Source organism: Mytilus californianus, unplaced genomic scaffold, assembly GCF_021869535.1.
Source record: "Mytilus californianus isolate M0D057914Y unplaced genomic scaffold, xbMytCali1.0.p SCAF_8, whole genome shotgun sequence".
In the NCBI taxonomy this organism is placed as follows: domain Eukaryota; kingdom Metazoa; phylum Mollusca; class Bivalvia; order Mytilida; family Mytilidae; genus Mytilus; species Mytilus californianus.
In genome coordinates, this window is record NW_026262734.1 from 51,442,973 (window position 1) to 51,461,658 (window position 18,686).

Sequence of the window (18,686 nt, forward strand, 5' to 3'; positions counted from 1 at the left end):
GTGGGAATAAATTCGGCAAAAAATATCGCCCCTGCAAACACTTGAACTTATATAAGTTCACATATGCAAGGAAAAAAAATAAAAAGGTTGGGAGCCCGGCTTCACTTCTATATTCTTTAAGGCAGTGGCTATTTTGCCGGCGCCGGGAACATTTTTGATTTTGTAACTATGTGACTAATTTTGTTAGATTGTATTATTGTAATGTTTTATCAAATTTATAAATTATAGGCAATGAGATTTTTTAACTAATTTTTTTTACAACATACTGAGATTTTATTCCTATGCATACATATAACATTAGACTGTTTCTGATTTTAGTCGGTTAAAGCAGAGACATATATATACTAATAATATGTCTCTGGTTAAAGAGCTCACCAGAGCTCATGTTTCTTTTCTCTCTTATTATGTACATATATGCCGACTTTAAATAAAATTTACTTACAAGAAGTAATTTCAACTACATGTTTTGATATGATTTCATTACTTCAAATGATCGAAGCTCAATATTTTTATTTTTATTTCTTTTTACAAATTCTTCTTTTCACAAGTTGGATTCATATATGTTTTTAAACGATTATATGTGTCTCATCTATTGTTACTGTGTTCTTATTTAACTACATAAGTAATAATTTGATTCTTTTATGTTGACAATGCACATTTTTCGTAGTATTTTTCAAAAGTAAATATTAGAATTCATTCTTTACAAAGAACCGGCAAAATAACATATTCACTATTGCCGGCGCTGGCAAAATAGCCATTTCGCTCGAAAGATAACGGAGAATTATTTTATTGCATAGAACTCAATCTCGGTATCTTCAGCAAAATGACACAAGCTTTCAAAAACTTTCGGGACTAAGGGACATATTATATAATATATATGTCTCTGCTGGACTTATTCCCGTGAGTGAGTGAAAGAAACTTTGATTTAGGGGAAATAATCATACACCGATTAATAACAAAGCTCTTTGTCAAAAAACTAGAATCGCCATAAAAAAAAAAATCAGTGGTTTTTCTTAACGAAAATACGGAGATCAGTTCTGGGAAGCACGGCGAGCAGACGGATAGGGTATCAGTCGGCACAAGCTCAGTGAAAACCGTTCACACATTGTTTTTCAAATTTCAAAATTGGACAAAATGAATTACCGATGTCAAGTTTGATTTCGACGATTTATCCGGGTTCGCTGAAGTTTTGGCATTCTCTTTATTGTTTAAAAAAGATAATTTAATAATATGTAATTATGATAAGTGATCATTGCTATAATTTTCGTAAATTGCTATACATTTAGAGAAAATGCACGTTTTAAAACGAAACTATGTTGATCATGATTAAAAATGTTTAATTTTCAAACTGTTTCTTGCAGGTGACTGTTGTTCAGAACAGAGATTAAATTGAAAGAATTTGTGCATGTGGCATATTTCTTCGCCCTTTTTTTTTTAATTGGGAAGCAATTTTCGGGAAAGTAATAATTCCCATACAGTAACTTCCGTACGGTATGAAGTTACTGAGTGGAAGTTGTAGTACAGGCTGGCTCCACCGCTTAAACATCTATACAATTTGTAGAACAGATACTTTTGTAGGCAAACACATGAGGACTAATTTAACTACATGTATGCGCAGATTTTTAGGTAAAGAAAAATTCAAACACATTTTTTGCACAAACCGTGAGAAAAACTTCATGAATTTAATTAAATTACGATACATTTTTGTCCGAAGATTTTTTTGTGAAATGAACCCTTGCATTGTTACTCACTTAGCTCCTAAACTGTACTGTAAATAAAGCATGTCATATGACTACCAACTAATGGGACAACTATATCCACCAGAAACCAAATGATGTAGATGTATCAATTATAGACCACCGTTACGGTATAGTACGGCCTACAACAATGAGCAAAACTCGTACCGTAAAATATTAAGCTATAACAGGCCCGACATGACATCAAACGAGAAAATCAACGACATAAATCATGGTGCAGAGTTGTCTCATTAGCAATCATACCACATCTTATTTTTATATTTCAATTGTCAATGGTTTTATATGGTTATATGTAAAATAATAAACGAAAAACAAATATGATCGACAGCAACCAACGACAATAACTGAATTACAAACTCCTGACTTGGGGGTAGACATGTATAAAAATATTTTAATCTTTCGATTATTTTTTTGATTTTGCTCTGATATAGAAGCTTCAGGTAGGGTAGTTAATATATTTGGATTTATTACTGCAATAACATTAACGGTACAAATTTTTCTGCACCAGATGCGCATTTCGACAAATAATGTCCCTTCAGTGATGCTCGAGGCCGAAATATTTGAAAATCCGAAATCTCTTATAATATTTAAAACGTCACAAGAGCTAATAAAAACAGAAAGGACCTAAAGTATATCCAAATCCGGACAAGGTAAAAGAGCTTTGCATGAGGGAGATATATTCCTTTATTTAAAATAATTTAAAATAATGTCTAACAGCAAATTTAAGTCTAACAAAATCCGCATTTTCATGCCTGTACTGAAGTACTGGCTAATGGGCTGGTGATACCATCGGGAACTAACAGTCCACCAGCAGGGGTATCGACCCGGTGGTAGTTATAACATTAACGGTATCAATTTTTATGCACCAGATGCGCATTTCGACAACTACATGAAATGTCTCTGCAAAGTGTAATTGAAAAGTATAAATTTTAAGATTTCAATCTGGATACACTATACAATTTGTCGTTCATAACCAAGGTACATGATCAATAGGAAAGCTTGAAATATAAGTATATACTTTCATGAAATAAAAATGTTTTATAGCATTTGACGAGAGGCATATTGACAAACTTTGACTGAATATGACAATCCTACAACTTTTACTGTTACACCACTGTCCCAGGTTAGGGGAGGGTTGGGATCCCGCTAACATGTTTAACCCCGCCACATTCTGTATGTATGTGCCTGTCCCAAGTCAGGAGCCTGTAATTCAGTGGTTGTCGTTTGTTTATGTGTTACATATTTGTTTTTCGTTCATTTTTTGTACATAAATTTATAAGGCCGTTAGTTTTCTCGTTTGAATTGTTTTACATTGTCATTTCGGGGCCTTTTATAGCTGACTTTGCGGTATGGGCTTTGCTCATTGTTGAAGGCCGTACGGTGACCTATAGTTGTTAATTTCTGTGTCATTTGGTCTCTTGCGGAGAGTTGTCTCATTGGCAATCATACCACATCTTTTTTTTATTTATGAAATAATTGCTGGTCATATATCATATCGGCATGTTCTGTGTTTTAATGTTTTGCATGGTATATGTTACTTATATTCCGTAAAAAGCTTATGTTTGTATTGTTATATTTGAACCGAATCAAAAATAAAACTTTCGTATTCGTATTCAACTTATGTTTTAAAAATTTAATGAAACAGATAGTGATTTCAATTTACACATTTTGCTAAATATCTTGTAAAACCGTATTAAGTGCTGGAAGAGTCTAAAGCATTAGTGCGTATGCTTTCCTTTTACCATATTCCTTTGCGCAAGAAAACCATGTGCATGCATAAATATTAAATTTCCCCACTGGATGTCAATTTTCGCATTTCTTATTTAACTTCAGGACACGACAGTAAGAGCTTGACATGCGACTTTGAAGCATGATCACCAGAAAACTGGAATACGCTATGTATTACGCTACCCTCAAACATGAACAAAGTATATAGTAGTCGGCCGAGAATCAGATTAGATCGTCAGTACTTAAATTATTCTGACCTCTATCTGTTTCTCTTTTATGTTTCTTTTTCTTTTTTGGAGTGACTGTCCTATAATAAACGTTGAAATTTTCGAAATACTAAGCATTTTCTACCCCAGGAATAGATTACCTATAGATGTATTTGGCAAAACCTTTGTTTCGAAAGTTTGGGTTCTCAATGCTTTTCAACTTTGTACTTAATTTGGCCTTATTAACTTTTTTTTATTCGAGCGTCACTCACGAGTCTTTTGTAGACGTGCATTTTAGTCCTGGTATCTATATATATATATATATATTTATATCTTCATATCTTTTTATATAGATTGGTTATTTTGAGAACATATTCAAGTATTCAGGCACAAAATGTATTCATAAATCTTCTAAAACAAGATATTTTTTAGAATATTTGGATTGATTTAAGTAACTTCAGGAAATCCTTAAAATTTGAGATATTTTATGAGACCAAAAGAATTGTCATATAAGAGGTCCCAAATGAAGCGCCCAAGAACGAAAGAAACCATCTTGACAGTTGCATGCCACACAGTTACACTTCACATGGAAATCGGACTTCCAATTTTTCTATACCGAATCTAACATGAGTACAGACAGCGTTAATAATAAGTATAAGAATAATTGAAGACATTCAGAAATCAAATATATGAAAGATAAAATAAATGCATCCAGATTATAAAGCAAACTGAGTGCTTAAATTTATATTGCGCTAGGTCTGGGCAATTTGGTCCTCAAATCCAGTTTGCAGAAACTTGGAATTGCAGTAGGATTTAGACTTTGTATATTTAACACGAAGAAAAAACGATGTACTCTCCCAAGTAATAAATAAAAGTCAAACCTTAAAAGGTGAATTCAAATAGTAACTGTATACACTTTTCTATTAACAACCTAAAACCCAACATTGCCTTTAATTGACTTCTGCAAGAATCTACACAATTACAATATTTTCAGAAAAGTTCCTTAAACATCATCATTACCTTCTTCTATTTAAACCTGTTTAGTCTACATACACGTTAAAAAGGTTTTAGGAATTTTTATATCTAAATGATGTCATTATTATATACAAATGAATAAGTGTTGGTGTTTTAGATAACACAGTAGGTAAACTTTATCTGCCTTCAAAAATTGATGTCAAAATATAATTGATCTTTGTCATCACTTTTGCATCGCTTTAAATATCTTCGATATTGTTAAAAAAAAATATGAATTTCAATCTATTTCTCCAAGCTTTAAGGCTTAGAACAATAAGTTTTTAGTGTTATGATATCTTTATAATATCGTCAAGACATTCTCATCTTCTGGTACAACAATACATTGAAATCAAAAACAAAGGAAAAATCTCCTAGCTTAGTTATGATTGTCTCCGAAATTCAGTAATTTTATTTGAAATATCATAAACAGGGCCGTAAATTGTGTAGAGGCATGTAGGCAGTTGCCGCCTATTGCAGGTCAACAAAAAAAGAAAAAGTAACAAAAAAGAAAAATAAACTGATAAAATATTTGATAGTTATAGTCATGTCCCTGCCACCTGTCCCGACATTTATCGTACCCTGGTCCTCTTAACATGTTGAACCATAAACCTTTTCTAGAATTTTATTTAGTATGCTTGAAGAAAACTGTTTCTCCATTCCTTTGAACAATCAGCAAAAATTTCTTATCACATGGAATTTGTTGCTTATGAAGACAAGCAGTATTCAAAACTTTCTTCTTCCGAAGTAGCAATTTTTTGTAAAGTCGATTGCACTGCCCAAATCTTGTCATTGTCACGGATTTTTACCAGTTACTTCCAAAATAAGAACAAAATTACTATAAATCCTAATAATAAACTTACAATGTTCATATTTTCACCAAAACCTAATATTGGAATGTGAATTTTATAACAATAACAAAATTTGTTTTGTTTAAAATGCTCTCTTAATTTTGAGATTTAAAAATGTGTCTATGAAACCTATAATAGTCCCAGATGAAACCAACTTAAAAATTATCGTGAAAAAGCCAAAATGCAGGATAACGCTTCAAAACTGCATAGCTCCTGGAGATTTTGGCAGCTCCATATATTCCTGACTATTATAATGCCTCCTATTGAACAGGTTCTAATTTAAGTCCCTGATAAATTTCAATTACAAGAAACATAGCATTCTCAGTATATTTTTTATCTATTTTTTTCTTTTAGGGGGAAGGGGGGATTTTTAGCTATTTTTACAAAATTCTGCATTGTTAATATCGATATTATGAACATTAATAAATTTTGTTATCTGTGAAGACGATTACATAACAAAAATCAAAATATTTATATTTCTTCCGTGAACGTGTTGAATTTTTTAAGTCAAATATCTTCCTGGGTTTGGAACAGAAATTGTCACACCGGCTATGACTTTTTAAAAAATGTGATATAGCCTATTCACAGGTATGTCTGAATAAAAAAATATTGTAGTTTATTAGTTTTAATTTATTTAAAGAAAATTATGATTCTTTAACTATTTCATCTTGTAATCTTCTCTTTTTTATCAGTAACTGATTTCAGATCTTGTTAATTCCTGTTAAATTTTACCACCAAATTTCAAAATTCGGGGCGAGTAACAGCTTCGAATAGTGTATAGACACTTATTTGCTGACAAGTACCGTATCTAACCTTTGACTATGTCATGTGATTTTTTTTTTTGTAGTTGCATTGCTATGTCATTGATTTATTCTATCCTACATCTCGTTTAATTCAAAAATATATTCACCTTTGGTTAATTACTAATTTCTTCAAATGTATTAATTTCATAATAGTTACAATATAAAAATAAGAGAATGCGGAATGGTTGCTAATAAGACAACTCTCCACCAGAGACCAAATGCTGTAGAAGTTAACAACTATAGGTTCAACATTGAGCAAAAGTTATTCCGTATAGCAAGCTATATATATAATGCCCCGAATTGACAAATGTAAAACAATTTTAACGAGAAAACTACCAACCTGATGTACAAAACAACAAAGAAAAACAATTATGATATACAACAACAAACAACAACCACTGAATTAAAGGCTCTTGAGTTGAGCAGGCACATACAGAATGTGGCGGGGTTAAACATGTTAGCGGGTGCCCAACCCTCCCCAAACCTGGGACATCATATATTTCCAATTTAAGTACTAAAACGAATTCACCCCCAATTATATTTGTATCACCAATATTACACAATCTATCTTGTTTATTCCAATTGTAATATCGTGCACTTTTTATGTTAAGACAATCTGCTGATTTTAAATATTTCCACAGATACGGTTAAAATGTTATTGACTATTTTTGTTTATCTTGTGTACCAAATTTATATGTCTGTATAACTGTACTTTTCACTCTTCTGGTGCATATATGTAAACAAGCATATACATTAAAAGGTCTTTGATTGACCGCACATAAATTAAACTGCAGTTTGCCAATATATCTTTTAGTCTAAATGTACAGGTGTCTAGGACAATATATTGTCAAAGGCGCATTAAATTATCGTGCATTTAGGGTTTATTATGATTGATATCGCCAGTAACTATTCAATTCATTAAGATAATGACTGATATTTTAATGGCTGAAGGACGAATCACAGAATTCCGTTCAAAATTTAGGAACCCAAATATAGAAGTGTTTTTGCTCGGCAACCCTCGCGTTTAAAATTGACTGTCTCGCGTGAAGAAATATAGCATTAAAATATTTACCAATATATCTCTTAGCCTAAATGCACAGGCGCCTTTATCATTGTATGAACAAACAAAAAAACAAAAGGACAATATATTTTCAAAGGCAATTTAATTAAAAACCCATCAATTAGATTGTGTCATAGGCGCATTAAATTAGCGCGCATTTGGGGTTCATTATGATTGATATCGCCAGTAGGTATTCAATTCATAAAGATACTGACTGATATCTTAATGGCTACAAGACGAATCACAGAATTCCGTTAAATATTTAGCAACCCAAAAATAGTAGTGCTTTTGCTCGGCAAGCCTCGCGCTTAAAATTTGAAAAATTGACTGTTGAGTGGAGAAATTTAGTGTAGTGGTAAAGAATCTATATGTTAACAATTTCCATATGGACGCAATATATTCTGTTTTTTAAGTGTTTTGATAACTTAAAAGTTCAAATAAAATAGTTCCCCCTTCATCTACTGAAAATGTTACTGAAATGTATATTTTTATCTAATTTCTAAATAGTTTGTGCCATAGATATATTGAACGAAAGGTAGACGTTGAATATTTTCAAAGTATTTGTTTAATGCTACATATGTAGAAATGGAAGATGTGTTGATTTAATTACTTGTAGGTTACTTAAGGAATGCTATATTGAACCATAATTTTCAATAAAATATTATTGTTTAACATTATTGTAAGTAAAATAAAATACTAAAAATACTAATATTGTTGAGCACAATTGTTTGAACCTAGTTTTATTTGATCTAAAAAATACATATCAAATTTATTTTTTCTATGACAATATTTATCAGACAAGTTACTTTTCCCCTATTATTTTATATTGGTTTGAATATGCATCAACTGCAATGTTATTCAAGGATTTTTGAAATGAAATAAGCAGCTGCACCAAGGGCGCATGGTACATTAAAATTGTTGCAAGAATAACTTGAAATGGGATATAAAATCAGAAGCAAATTAAATGCATATAGCGCTATAGAAAAACATGAACGAGAATACCATTAGGCGTATACATATTGCATCAAATATGACTTTTAAGAGGAATGAAATCTTCCCAATGTTAACTTTTCATTTTTATGTAACATCTTTCAAGCTGCAACTGTATGTGTAGTAGATACTTCCCATTAGATATCATATTATGAACTTCCTATGAGGATTTCTTTGATAAGGGTTTGTAGTTTCAGGGAAGATTCTGCATCAAGGATTCTTAGTAGAAAATCCCAAAACTTCTCATCAGAAGATCAGAAGATTTACGGACGCCATAATGATTATCAATATACAGGTTGGCCATTCCGTAGCATGTGTGTCGCAGAGAACGGATGTGGTCCATTTGTCGTAGCCATTAAAAGGTATCATGCATTCGAATATAGCATATCCGTGACTGAATGCAACTTGTCCAAATCGGGTATCCCCATCCGTAATACTCGGAGGGATCCGAATCTTGAGGAGAAACTACACTTTGTTTAGTGCAATTCGGAAGTAAAATCTAAATGCGATTCTCAAGGAGGATTATGCTCCGTGGGAATCTCATTTAATCCAGATTTTACCTCCGAATTGCACTTAACAAAGTGTAGTTGCTCCTCGAGATTCGGATACCTCCGAGGATCTCGGATCGGAATATTCGGTGTGTTGTCACCCAATTTCAACTAATCATTAGAAACATGATTGGTGCAAGCCAACTGCATAGTGCTGCAGGAACTGCTTACACTCCAGTTGCAAGCGAGTTTCCCATTAGTTTGTCAGTGTGGTTCGATCGCTTTTTGGTCTTTCGCTTTCGTATTATGTGTTGTATTTTATAAACTTTGACTGTTAATGTAATTTTGTTTCTATTGGTACTAGTAATGTTTATCCTTTCGCTCGATAAACCGTTTGTGTTTGATTTCAAAACTATAATGCATAGATATTGATTTTTTTTTTTGAAATTTCTAAGGACTTTTCGTGAGTGCTTTCGGTTTGCAAATCTTTTTCAACTTTCAATAAATTTGAAGTTTAAGGATGTTCGCTCCTGTTGTTTTTAAATTTTTGCCAGATTTTCGGAATCCTCTGGTTTTATCCATGTATTGCTATTAAAACATTTTGCCCGGTAACCCCTACTTTTCTTTTCATAATTTTATAACATATAGTATAAATAGCCATATTTGAAAATCTTATAAAATCCTTGTTATTTTTTCATAGTTTTTGAAACAAAAAAGCGGCCAATGTTAAAAGTATGAAAAATCTAGAGAGAATCATTTCCCGCCAAATTTTCACTGACTTATATCTCGAAAACAAGCACACGGACCCTCCATTTTTTTCTGCTTTTTTAGTTCCTTTATTTATATACTATCATTTTAGAACAGTCTTTTAAATAGCTTGTTATTTTGAAACAGAGAAGTGAACATCCTTTAAATGTTCTCTGACGTTGCTATATATAGTTTATACCAAAACAAAATATGTTCTTGTTTGTATTGCAGAACCATGGCATTATCAGTGACAGATTGTTTTATTTTAATCGTTGTGGGATTTATAGTACTGTGTAATCAAGAAGGTACATATGACTAATTAATAATTTAAAATCAGTCACGATAGCTTTATTATTAACAAAGTCATTTTTTGTTCACCAGGGTTCTTGTGACCTTTTTGCCATCAATGTGCATCCATCGTTCGTTGTCCGTCGTCTCTCGTCTGTACACTGTTTTAAAAAAAATCTTCTGCTCTGAAACCGCTTAACGGGTTGAAACCAAAGTTTGTCTACTCCATTTATAGGCTATAAACTATAAAGTTAACTTTGTGATTTTCGTTCAGGTTGGTCAAACACCATGGCCGCTGCGTCTAAAAATAAAGAACATGTGGGTTAACTACAGTTTTGACTAATAATATCTCAAAAACTAGAGAAAAAACTTATAATGTAAAAAAGGTCAACACAACAAGTTCTATCTGCCTTGAAAATCTGTCAACCTGTTTTGGAGTTATAGACCTTGCAATGTTGATGTTTTAACTTTTTTAGCATTTCGTTGATATTGTTTTTAAAACTATAGCAGCTATGTTAAAAGTGTAAATTGCAAAAAAGATCAGCATGACAAAATGTATCCATCCTGGAAATTAGCGAAAATTTAGCCGATTTATTTTGGAGTTATTGCCCCTGTTATATCGACCCCTCATATGCCCCAATTGTCAGTAGTTATTGGCTGTTGCAGTGACAATTATAATCCCTAGGTTAAGGGTGTAAATCAAAAATGTCGGACGACTTACTATAGGAGTTATTAACCTTAAACGACGAATTTTACCAATTTTTCTTTATCCTTTTCTGCAATTATCTCGAGGGAACTCGGTGGCAGAGTGGTGTAAGTAGTCGAACTACTGTATCACTAGCCAGTCAACACTGAGGTTGTGAGTTCGAATCCCGACTGGGCAGGTGCACTCGACTCCAATCTTAATTGACTACGATTGTCAATTTTCCTAACGAAGTTCGGTGGTTCTTTCCGGGCACTCCAGTTGCTCCACTAATAAAAACTGACCGCCACGAAATAGCACAATAGTGTTGAAAGTGGCGTTAAACACTAATCAATCAATCATATTATCTCAAAAATTATTATAGATAGACAGAAACTCCAAAATTCAAAAATGTTCAGCAAGACAAGATCTACAAATAATTAAGTGAGCACCACAGAAATAGTTAGTCGACTCCTTATTAAAGTTATTTCCCTTTAATGACGATTTTCCTCAATTTTCGTATTTTTGCCCATTATCTAGAAAACTATAATAGCTACATAGAAACTTTTATAGCAAAAATATTCAGTAAGTCAGACAAGATCTACAATTTTTATTTGCAATAGCGAAATTGTTGGTCTGCACTATAGAATTATTCTCCTATAATGATGATTTTTTTTATTAAAGAGGGACCATTGTTGGACATGTTGAAGAAGCAGATGAAACAAGAATAGATAGATAGAAACTCTTTATAGCAAAAACTATAAGCAAACCAAGATCTACAAAAAGTCAACATAACCGAAATCGTTAGTCGACTCCTTTTTGAAGTATTGTCCCTTAATGACGATTTTTTTTCTCAAAGTTAGTATTTTTGCCAATAATCTTGAAAACTATAATGCATAGATTGAAACTTTAAATATACTAAAAATTACCAGCAAGACAATTTATCTACAAATAAGCAATCGTGTCTGAAATCTTCAGTCGACTATTTATTGACGTCATTGCCCTTTAATGATAATTTTTACAATTTATTTTGCGTTTTTTGCCAATTATCTTGAAAACTATAATATATAATTAGACACTATAAAAAGGAAAAATAATCAGCAGGATATACAATCTACAAATACGTCAACATGACCAATTGTCAATTAGCCCTAATGAAGTTTTCCCCCTAATGATTTTTTTTTAAATTGAAAAGTGACCATTTTTGTCGAGCTTTCGAAATTTATTTCGCGAAAACGAGACATAGCGATCCTAGATTCCGTCGTCGTCGTCGTCGGCGTCGTCAACATTTAGGTTCAGCTTGTGGTTAAAGTTTTTTTTAGACATCAATATTTTTGTCAAACCTACATGGAATTTTATGAAATTTTGACAGAAGCTTGTTTATGACCAAAATACAGTATCCAGAGCAAAATTTTGGCAAATATTTAATTTCATTTTCAGGTATTTTACTGATAAATGGACTTAGTTTTTTACAGTTAATATTCAGATTTAGTCTGAGGTTAAAGTTTTTCAGTCATCAATAACTTTGTCAAACCTTCATAGAATTTTATGAAATTTGGACAGAAGCTTGTTTATGACCAAACTACAACATCCAGAGCGAATTTTTTCCGTATTCTTCTGATAAATGAACTTAGTTTTTTTACAGTTAAGATTCAGATATAGTCTGAGGTTTAAGTTTTTGTTTACATCAATAACTTTGTCAAACCTACATGGAATTAAATGAAATTTGGACAGAAGCTTGTTTATGACCAAAAAGCAGTATCCAGAGCAAAATTTTGTAATATCTATTTTTATTTTTTCGCTATTTACTGATAAATGGACTTAGTTCTTTTACAGTTAACACTAAGGCTCAGTCTGAGGTTAAAGTTTTTTAGTCATCAATAACTTTGTCAAACCTTTTGGAAATTTATGAAATTTGGACAGAAGCTTGTTTATGACCAAAATACAGTATCCAAAGCTAATTTTTGAAAATATTTATTTTTACTTTTCCGCTATTTACTGATAAATGGATTTAGTTTTTTTTTTACAGTTAACAAGTAGATACAGTCTGGGGTTAAAGTTTGTTACATCAATTACTTTGTCAAACCTTCAAAGAGTTTTATGAAACTTTGGCAGAAGCCTTTTAATGATTAAGGGATAATGTCTGAAGTAAACCTTTGAAAATATATTTTTTTTCATTTTAAGTATTTTTCGGATAGATGGACTTCGTTTTTTTTACAGTTAACACTGTAAGTTAATACAGCCAGTCTGGGATTAAATTTTATCGACATGATAAATTTATAAGCCTTCATGGATTGTTGTTTAACTTGGACAGAAGCTAATCTTCATGACCAAGACATAGGATCTAAAGAAAAAGTTTGATTTTTTTTTTAAATTCTGTATTTTACTGATAAATGGACTCACTTTTTAAGTCAACATTACACTTTAACACTGACAGCAGCAATCGCAGGCGAGACACAGGGTTCCGCGGAACCCCTTACGAATTTTAAGAACAAGGTGAGCGACACAAGCTAGTTAGAGCCTCTGGCTAGTATTCCTCTGAAATTAAGGAAATTCATTTTGCATGATTGTATGTTTGTTTCATTCAAAATAAAACATTCAATTCAATTCAATGCTTTATTAACCAAATGTGTTTACAACATATAGGTACATGTATAATCAATATATACTAAATATAGATTACAAAAATATAGAACAAGTAATATATCAAAAAGAGGCAAATCTCTGTCGGTATCGATTATTATACACCATGAACATTCAGGAGCTCTCAAATCCATGCATACCCCATGAGGAAAGATATCAAAAACTTTTGTAGAAATTGAATTAAAGTACAAACCTTGATACAAATTATCAGAACTGATGCAACAGTTTGAAAGGTTGCCTCGAACGTAAAAACCAGTAACATGACTATTTAAATAGTTGTCAGGAAGTAACATAAAAGTTAACGTTGTTCAATATACAAAACTGTCTAATGCACAACTTCTAGCCAATTCAGATGCCGTTTCTAATTTTAAGAATCCATACCTTTTGGCGCATCCCTGGCATTCTACCATGCAGGTAATTAGTACATTTTGTAGTACTGGTAAAGAGAGTATATGTACTAAGCATCCTATACCATTCAAAATATTTTCATTTATTTTACAATTAAAGTTGTGACTGATACATTTTTTATAATCATCCTTTGTTTTTTTAAATTTAAGGTCCTTTATCGTGTTTTCTCAATTGTTCTTGGGATTGCTATCTTGATAGTGCTGGTTATAAACAAGGACCGTACATGTGTAAGCTGGCATATTATGTTGCATCAAGAAGACGAACTGAATGGTCTGGAATGGAAAACTTCGTCAGATTGAAGGACGTTTTAGGCCTGTGTGCACATTTGTGTAAATTTCCACCTCCGCCAAATGAAAATAACCCGAAATAGAATTTTAATTCGTCAAAAATTTTAAGACTTCATGATCAATCTCTTTATTATATATATTAACAGTGGCAATGTAGCAGCATATGTGACAGTGACGGGTCATTTAAACCAGTTGAAATTCCACAATGAAAATGGAACTCTTATTTACAGAAGGTACTTGAAAAAAAATGGCCGAGTTGGCATATTCGGTTGTTTACTTCTGTTTCTATAGTCTTTAAAAGTTTAATGCAAGTGTATACTTTAAGATGGTTTGTATCTTATATACTTATTTGTACACTTATTGCAGTATGGAGATAACAAATCAAAATCGTTTAAATTAAAGAGAAATAATAATAAAAAAGTATGGATCCGATTTCGAATATCATTGTGGATCTTGGAGATGCATATGCATACATTCCGTTGAAAAAAATTCAATTGAAAGATAAAAGGTTAATTTATTAAAACCATTAATTTGCATCCCTTCCCCTGGCAACAGTACTTTAGGAAATCATCCTGATAATAAGTATAATATCATGAAGAGAAAGTCGGGTACACCTACTGATGTGTCCATTAAACGTGTTCAGTGGCGGATCCAGAGGGGGGCGTAGAGGGCGTACGCCGCCCCTTTGCTTGCACTTTTTTTTTTTTTTGTAAAATGATTAATCAGACTAGACTTCGTGAACTTTGCCATTTCCCGTGTATTTAATTTTTATGCGACAATTCTTTACTTATAAAGATATTTTTCGCTCGTATTTACTGTAATATATTATTGATTATGTCAAAGTCATGTGTGATTCTCTACGGTGGCGTTGACCAGTTCGTCGAAAAAAACGTCACAATCATTTTGAAATTCAAATTACAGTAACACATTGCTTAGGTTGAGGATGACAAGCATGACGCCTTCAAAGCGACAAAGTATTGAGCAAGAACGTATTGACTTCTATTTCACAATTCCACCCAACAGAAAGTAAAACTCTATTACACTCTCATGAAAATAAAAGTTCCACAGCAATATTATTTACCTACGAAAACATGTTTAACCCCACACGCCCCAGCCCATTAATAACATTGCTGAATAGTGATCCCCAGTCAGTAAGCTCTAGATATAGATTTAAAGTCTAAGGTACGGACCATTTGATCTGAGGGGGCAGTCTGAGATATTTTAGAGAAAAAATTCTGACCCTGATTTTTGCCTTAAACAAAAATTCTTGCCGTATCTGGATTGAAAACAATAATCTTGTCCACTTTTTTGCTATTAGAAAAAAATATTTTCAACAGAATTATTTAGCATTAAATGAACATGATGAATAAAAAACGGCGTATTTATTTGGGGGGGGGGGGGGGGGGGGGGGTTGCATGTGAATCCCATATCTGACCGGAATGTCTGTTTCGCCGAACTGATATACTGAATACTTTTTTCAAGGCACGACTGCAACCTGCCTGCTGGGTGTGGCCTATATGTCTCCATGTGTCGACCGTCATTCACAACTTCATTGTCGTTTCCGACTAATTCGTAGCCTTTGGTTGATTTGGAACCCCTCACTTCCCTTGTTGGGTAAAACATTTCAACCAAACATTTGGATGAAAATTGCTTGTTTGTCTTTCTTCGTGTCGGTCGTATTGTAAATTTCATTGAATAGCCGTATATCTTGTTTACAACAAGAAATCTGTGAGGTTATGCAAACTAACTATACAACAAACGAGAATTTTCAATGTCCATTTTTGACTGACAAATCCCACATCAAATATATTAATTAGTACATAGCTTTGAATCCATCCAATCATTTCATATTAGACAATTGATGGAGAGAATACGGCACCAAAAATGTCCAACCCCTACACTTTAACTATAAAATGCACTTTACACTTATTTCATGTTTTTTTAGCCAAAAAAAGGTAAAAAAAAATTTTAATACTACGCCCCCCCTTTCCAAAATCCTGGATCCGCCCCTGGTGTTAACAAACACAAATGATATATCATCTCGCTTCAGATTCTATCTTTTTGAAATATTATTGCTAAATTTAGACATAATTTCTTAAAAATTATATTACTCGAAAACAATATATATAAGCCATGTAAAATACACATGCGTGTTTGAATAACAAAACAAAATCGTGCTACCCCATTTGATAAAACTGTAAACTGCACTTATTACTTAAAGATTTATTTAATTTTCATGACCCAGTTTCAAACTTTTAACAGTACGTTTGGATCTTGAAAATGCATAAAATTTGGTATATTCTTTCACGAATTATTTCATAGATTTTTTTGTGTTTTATTGAGCTTAAAACTAATCCACTTGTGAAAAATTCGCCCTTCGGGACAACCAATCACACAAGTTGTCTAATAATAAAGACCTATAATATCAGATGATCGTTATTAGCTAAAGCAAACATTTCCTTTTTCAAAAACAAATTTGAAGTATGGATCGTAATCATGCAATGTTAATACAAACGAGAAACATTAAGATATACATGTACATGTAATTGGTTTAAACAAAACATAGTCTATATGTAAATAAAGAATCAGTGCTCACCCATTAAGAATGGAAACTACCAGATATTTAAAAAATCGTATTGATAGATCTGAGATCTGTTCAAATTGTACAGATGATAAAGTTGAGGATGAGAGTCACTTCTTAATCGAATGCTCATTAAACATAATTTGAGAAATGAACTCTTTCAGTATAATATTTCTAGCACTTGTAAGAATGTTTGATAATTTAAATGAATCATCTAAATTTGTTTGGTTGTTAACAAAAGAAAACATTACAATTATGGAAAAAAAGTAATGTTATTGATAGTTCTGTTGACTAATAAAGAACAAGTCTTGATAAGGGTTTTTCAGGTTAAGGATCCCTTCTGTGGGCCTGTATATTACGAAATTTTCAAAGTGCTACATTATGAAAACAGTTAAATTACAGAATACAAGTGACGCGCCATTTTGTACATATACAGTGGAGATCACCTCTAGCCTCTCATCAAATCTGTCAGGAGAACTGTTCTAGGACAGTATGTAGAACTGTCATCCTGACACATTTTAGACAGTTCTAGCTAGAACAGTTCTAACCTAGAACTGATTTGGTCAGTTCTACCTAGAACTGATTTAGACAGTTCTACCTTGAACTGATTCTGACAGTTGTACCCTAGAACAGTTTTAGACAGTTCTACCCAGAAATGACCAAATATTTAGTTCTACGACTAGAACAGTTCTACGGCTAGAACAGTTCTACGATTAGAACTGATTTGGTCAGTTCTACGGCTAGAATTGATTTAGTCAGTTCTATCCATAGAACAGTTTTAAGAACTCTTTGTCTTAAATATAAATAAGTCAAAAAAATATAATATATATTAAAAAATTCTCATCACAGCACTGTTTTAACATTTCTCGTTACGGAAAATGACCATAACCGTTTCCTCGGTCGCTTTTATAGCGGAAGAGGGATGTTTCATCAGAGTTTACGAAATGTTAAATTAGCTGATCACAGTTCACAGGAAATACAACAAAACTGTTCACGATAAACAATAGTTTAACACCACCTTCATCACTGTTTACGAAAAACGACGATTTAAAAACTTCATCACGGAAAACGTGGATAAAATTTAAAGACTTATATCACAACTCCCTCTGTGTCGGATAAAATACTGGAAATCTTCACTTACGATTTTCCACTTTGGCGAAGATTAACTATTCGCTGTCTCAAATACATTGAAATTCTGTAAACTTTGACAGGAGGCATTTTGCGTGTGGCTTTATCAACGATAATAATAACACTGAATAATGACCAGTGAGATGCCCTAACTGCAGTGACGTCATTTAGAACTGTTCTACAATCCTGACAGGTTTGGTCAGTTCTACGGTTAGAACAGTTTTAGACAGTTCTGCTGACAGTTCTACGGTTAGAATTGATTTAGTCAGTTCTGTTGACAGTTCTGTAGTTAGAACTGATTTGGACAGTTCTACCTAGAACAGTTTTAGACAGTTCTACCTAGAACTGATTTGGTCAGTTCTACCTAGAACTGATTCTGACAGTTCTACTTAGAACTATTCTAGGACAGTTTATAACAGTTCTATGACAGATTATTCTGACAGTTCTAATGAGAGGTTAGAAGTGATATCCACTGTACCAAAGGGACACGTTGTTCAGAGCAATATCGTTGAATGTGTCATTGCATTTGATAGAAAATTGGGATTTGGTGGCAAATAAAGCCAAGACTTTATTACAGAGATTTTCGTATCAAAACTTTAAACATAGATTACTCACTTGTTTTTCTATGATGTGCAAGCGTTTATTGTCTACAAAAAGTCTTAAACAACCTTGACAATCCAAAATATCTCGTACTGAAACACTAAAGTCGAGTGCACCCTAGAAGGTGTATTAGTCAATATTTATACTTGTTTCAGACAGTATCTTTAATATATTTGTTTTAGGGAAATCATTGCTAGCACAACATGCAATAATTCTTCATCTATTAAGCACCGAATGGTCAAAATAAGGAGCACAAGGAGAATTAAAGGCAGCCGATTTTTTTTTATAAAATTTTCATTTGTTTAGCATTGAAACAACAAAAGGGTACATTATTCTTAATATCGATGTGCTTTTTGATTGTTTTTTATATTTCATTTTGGCTCTGATTTTGACCGAGGCTTATGGTGATATATATATATATATATATA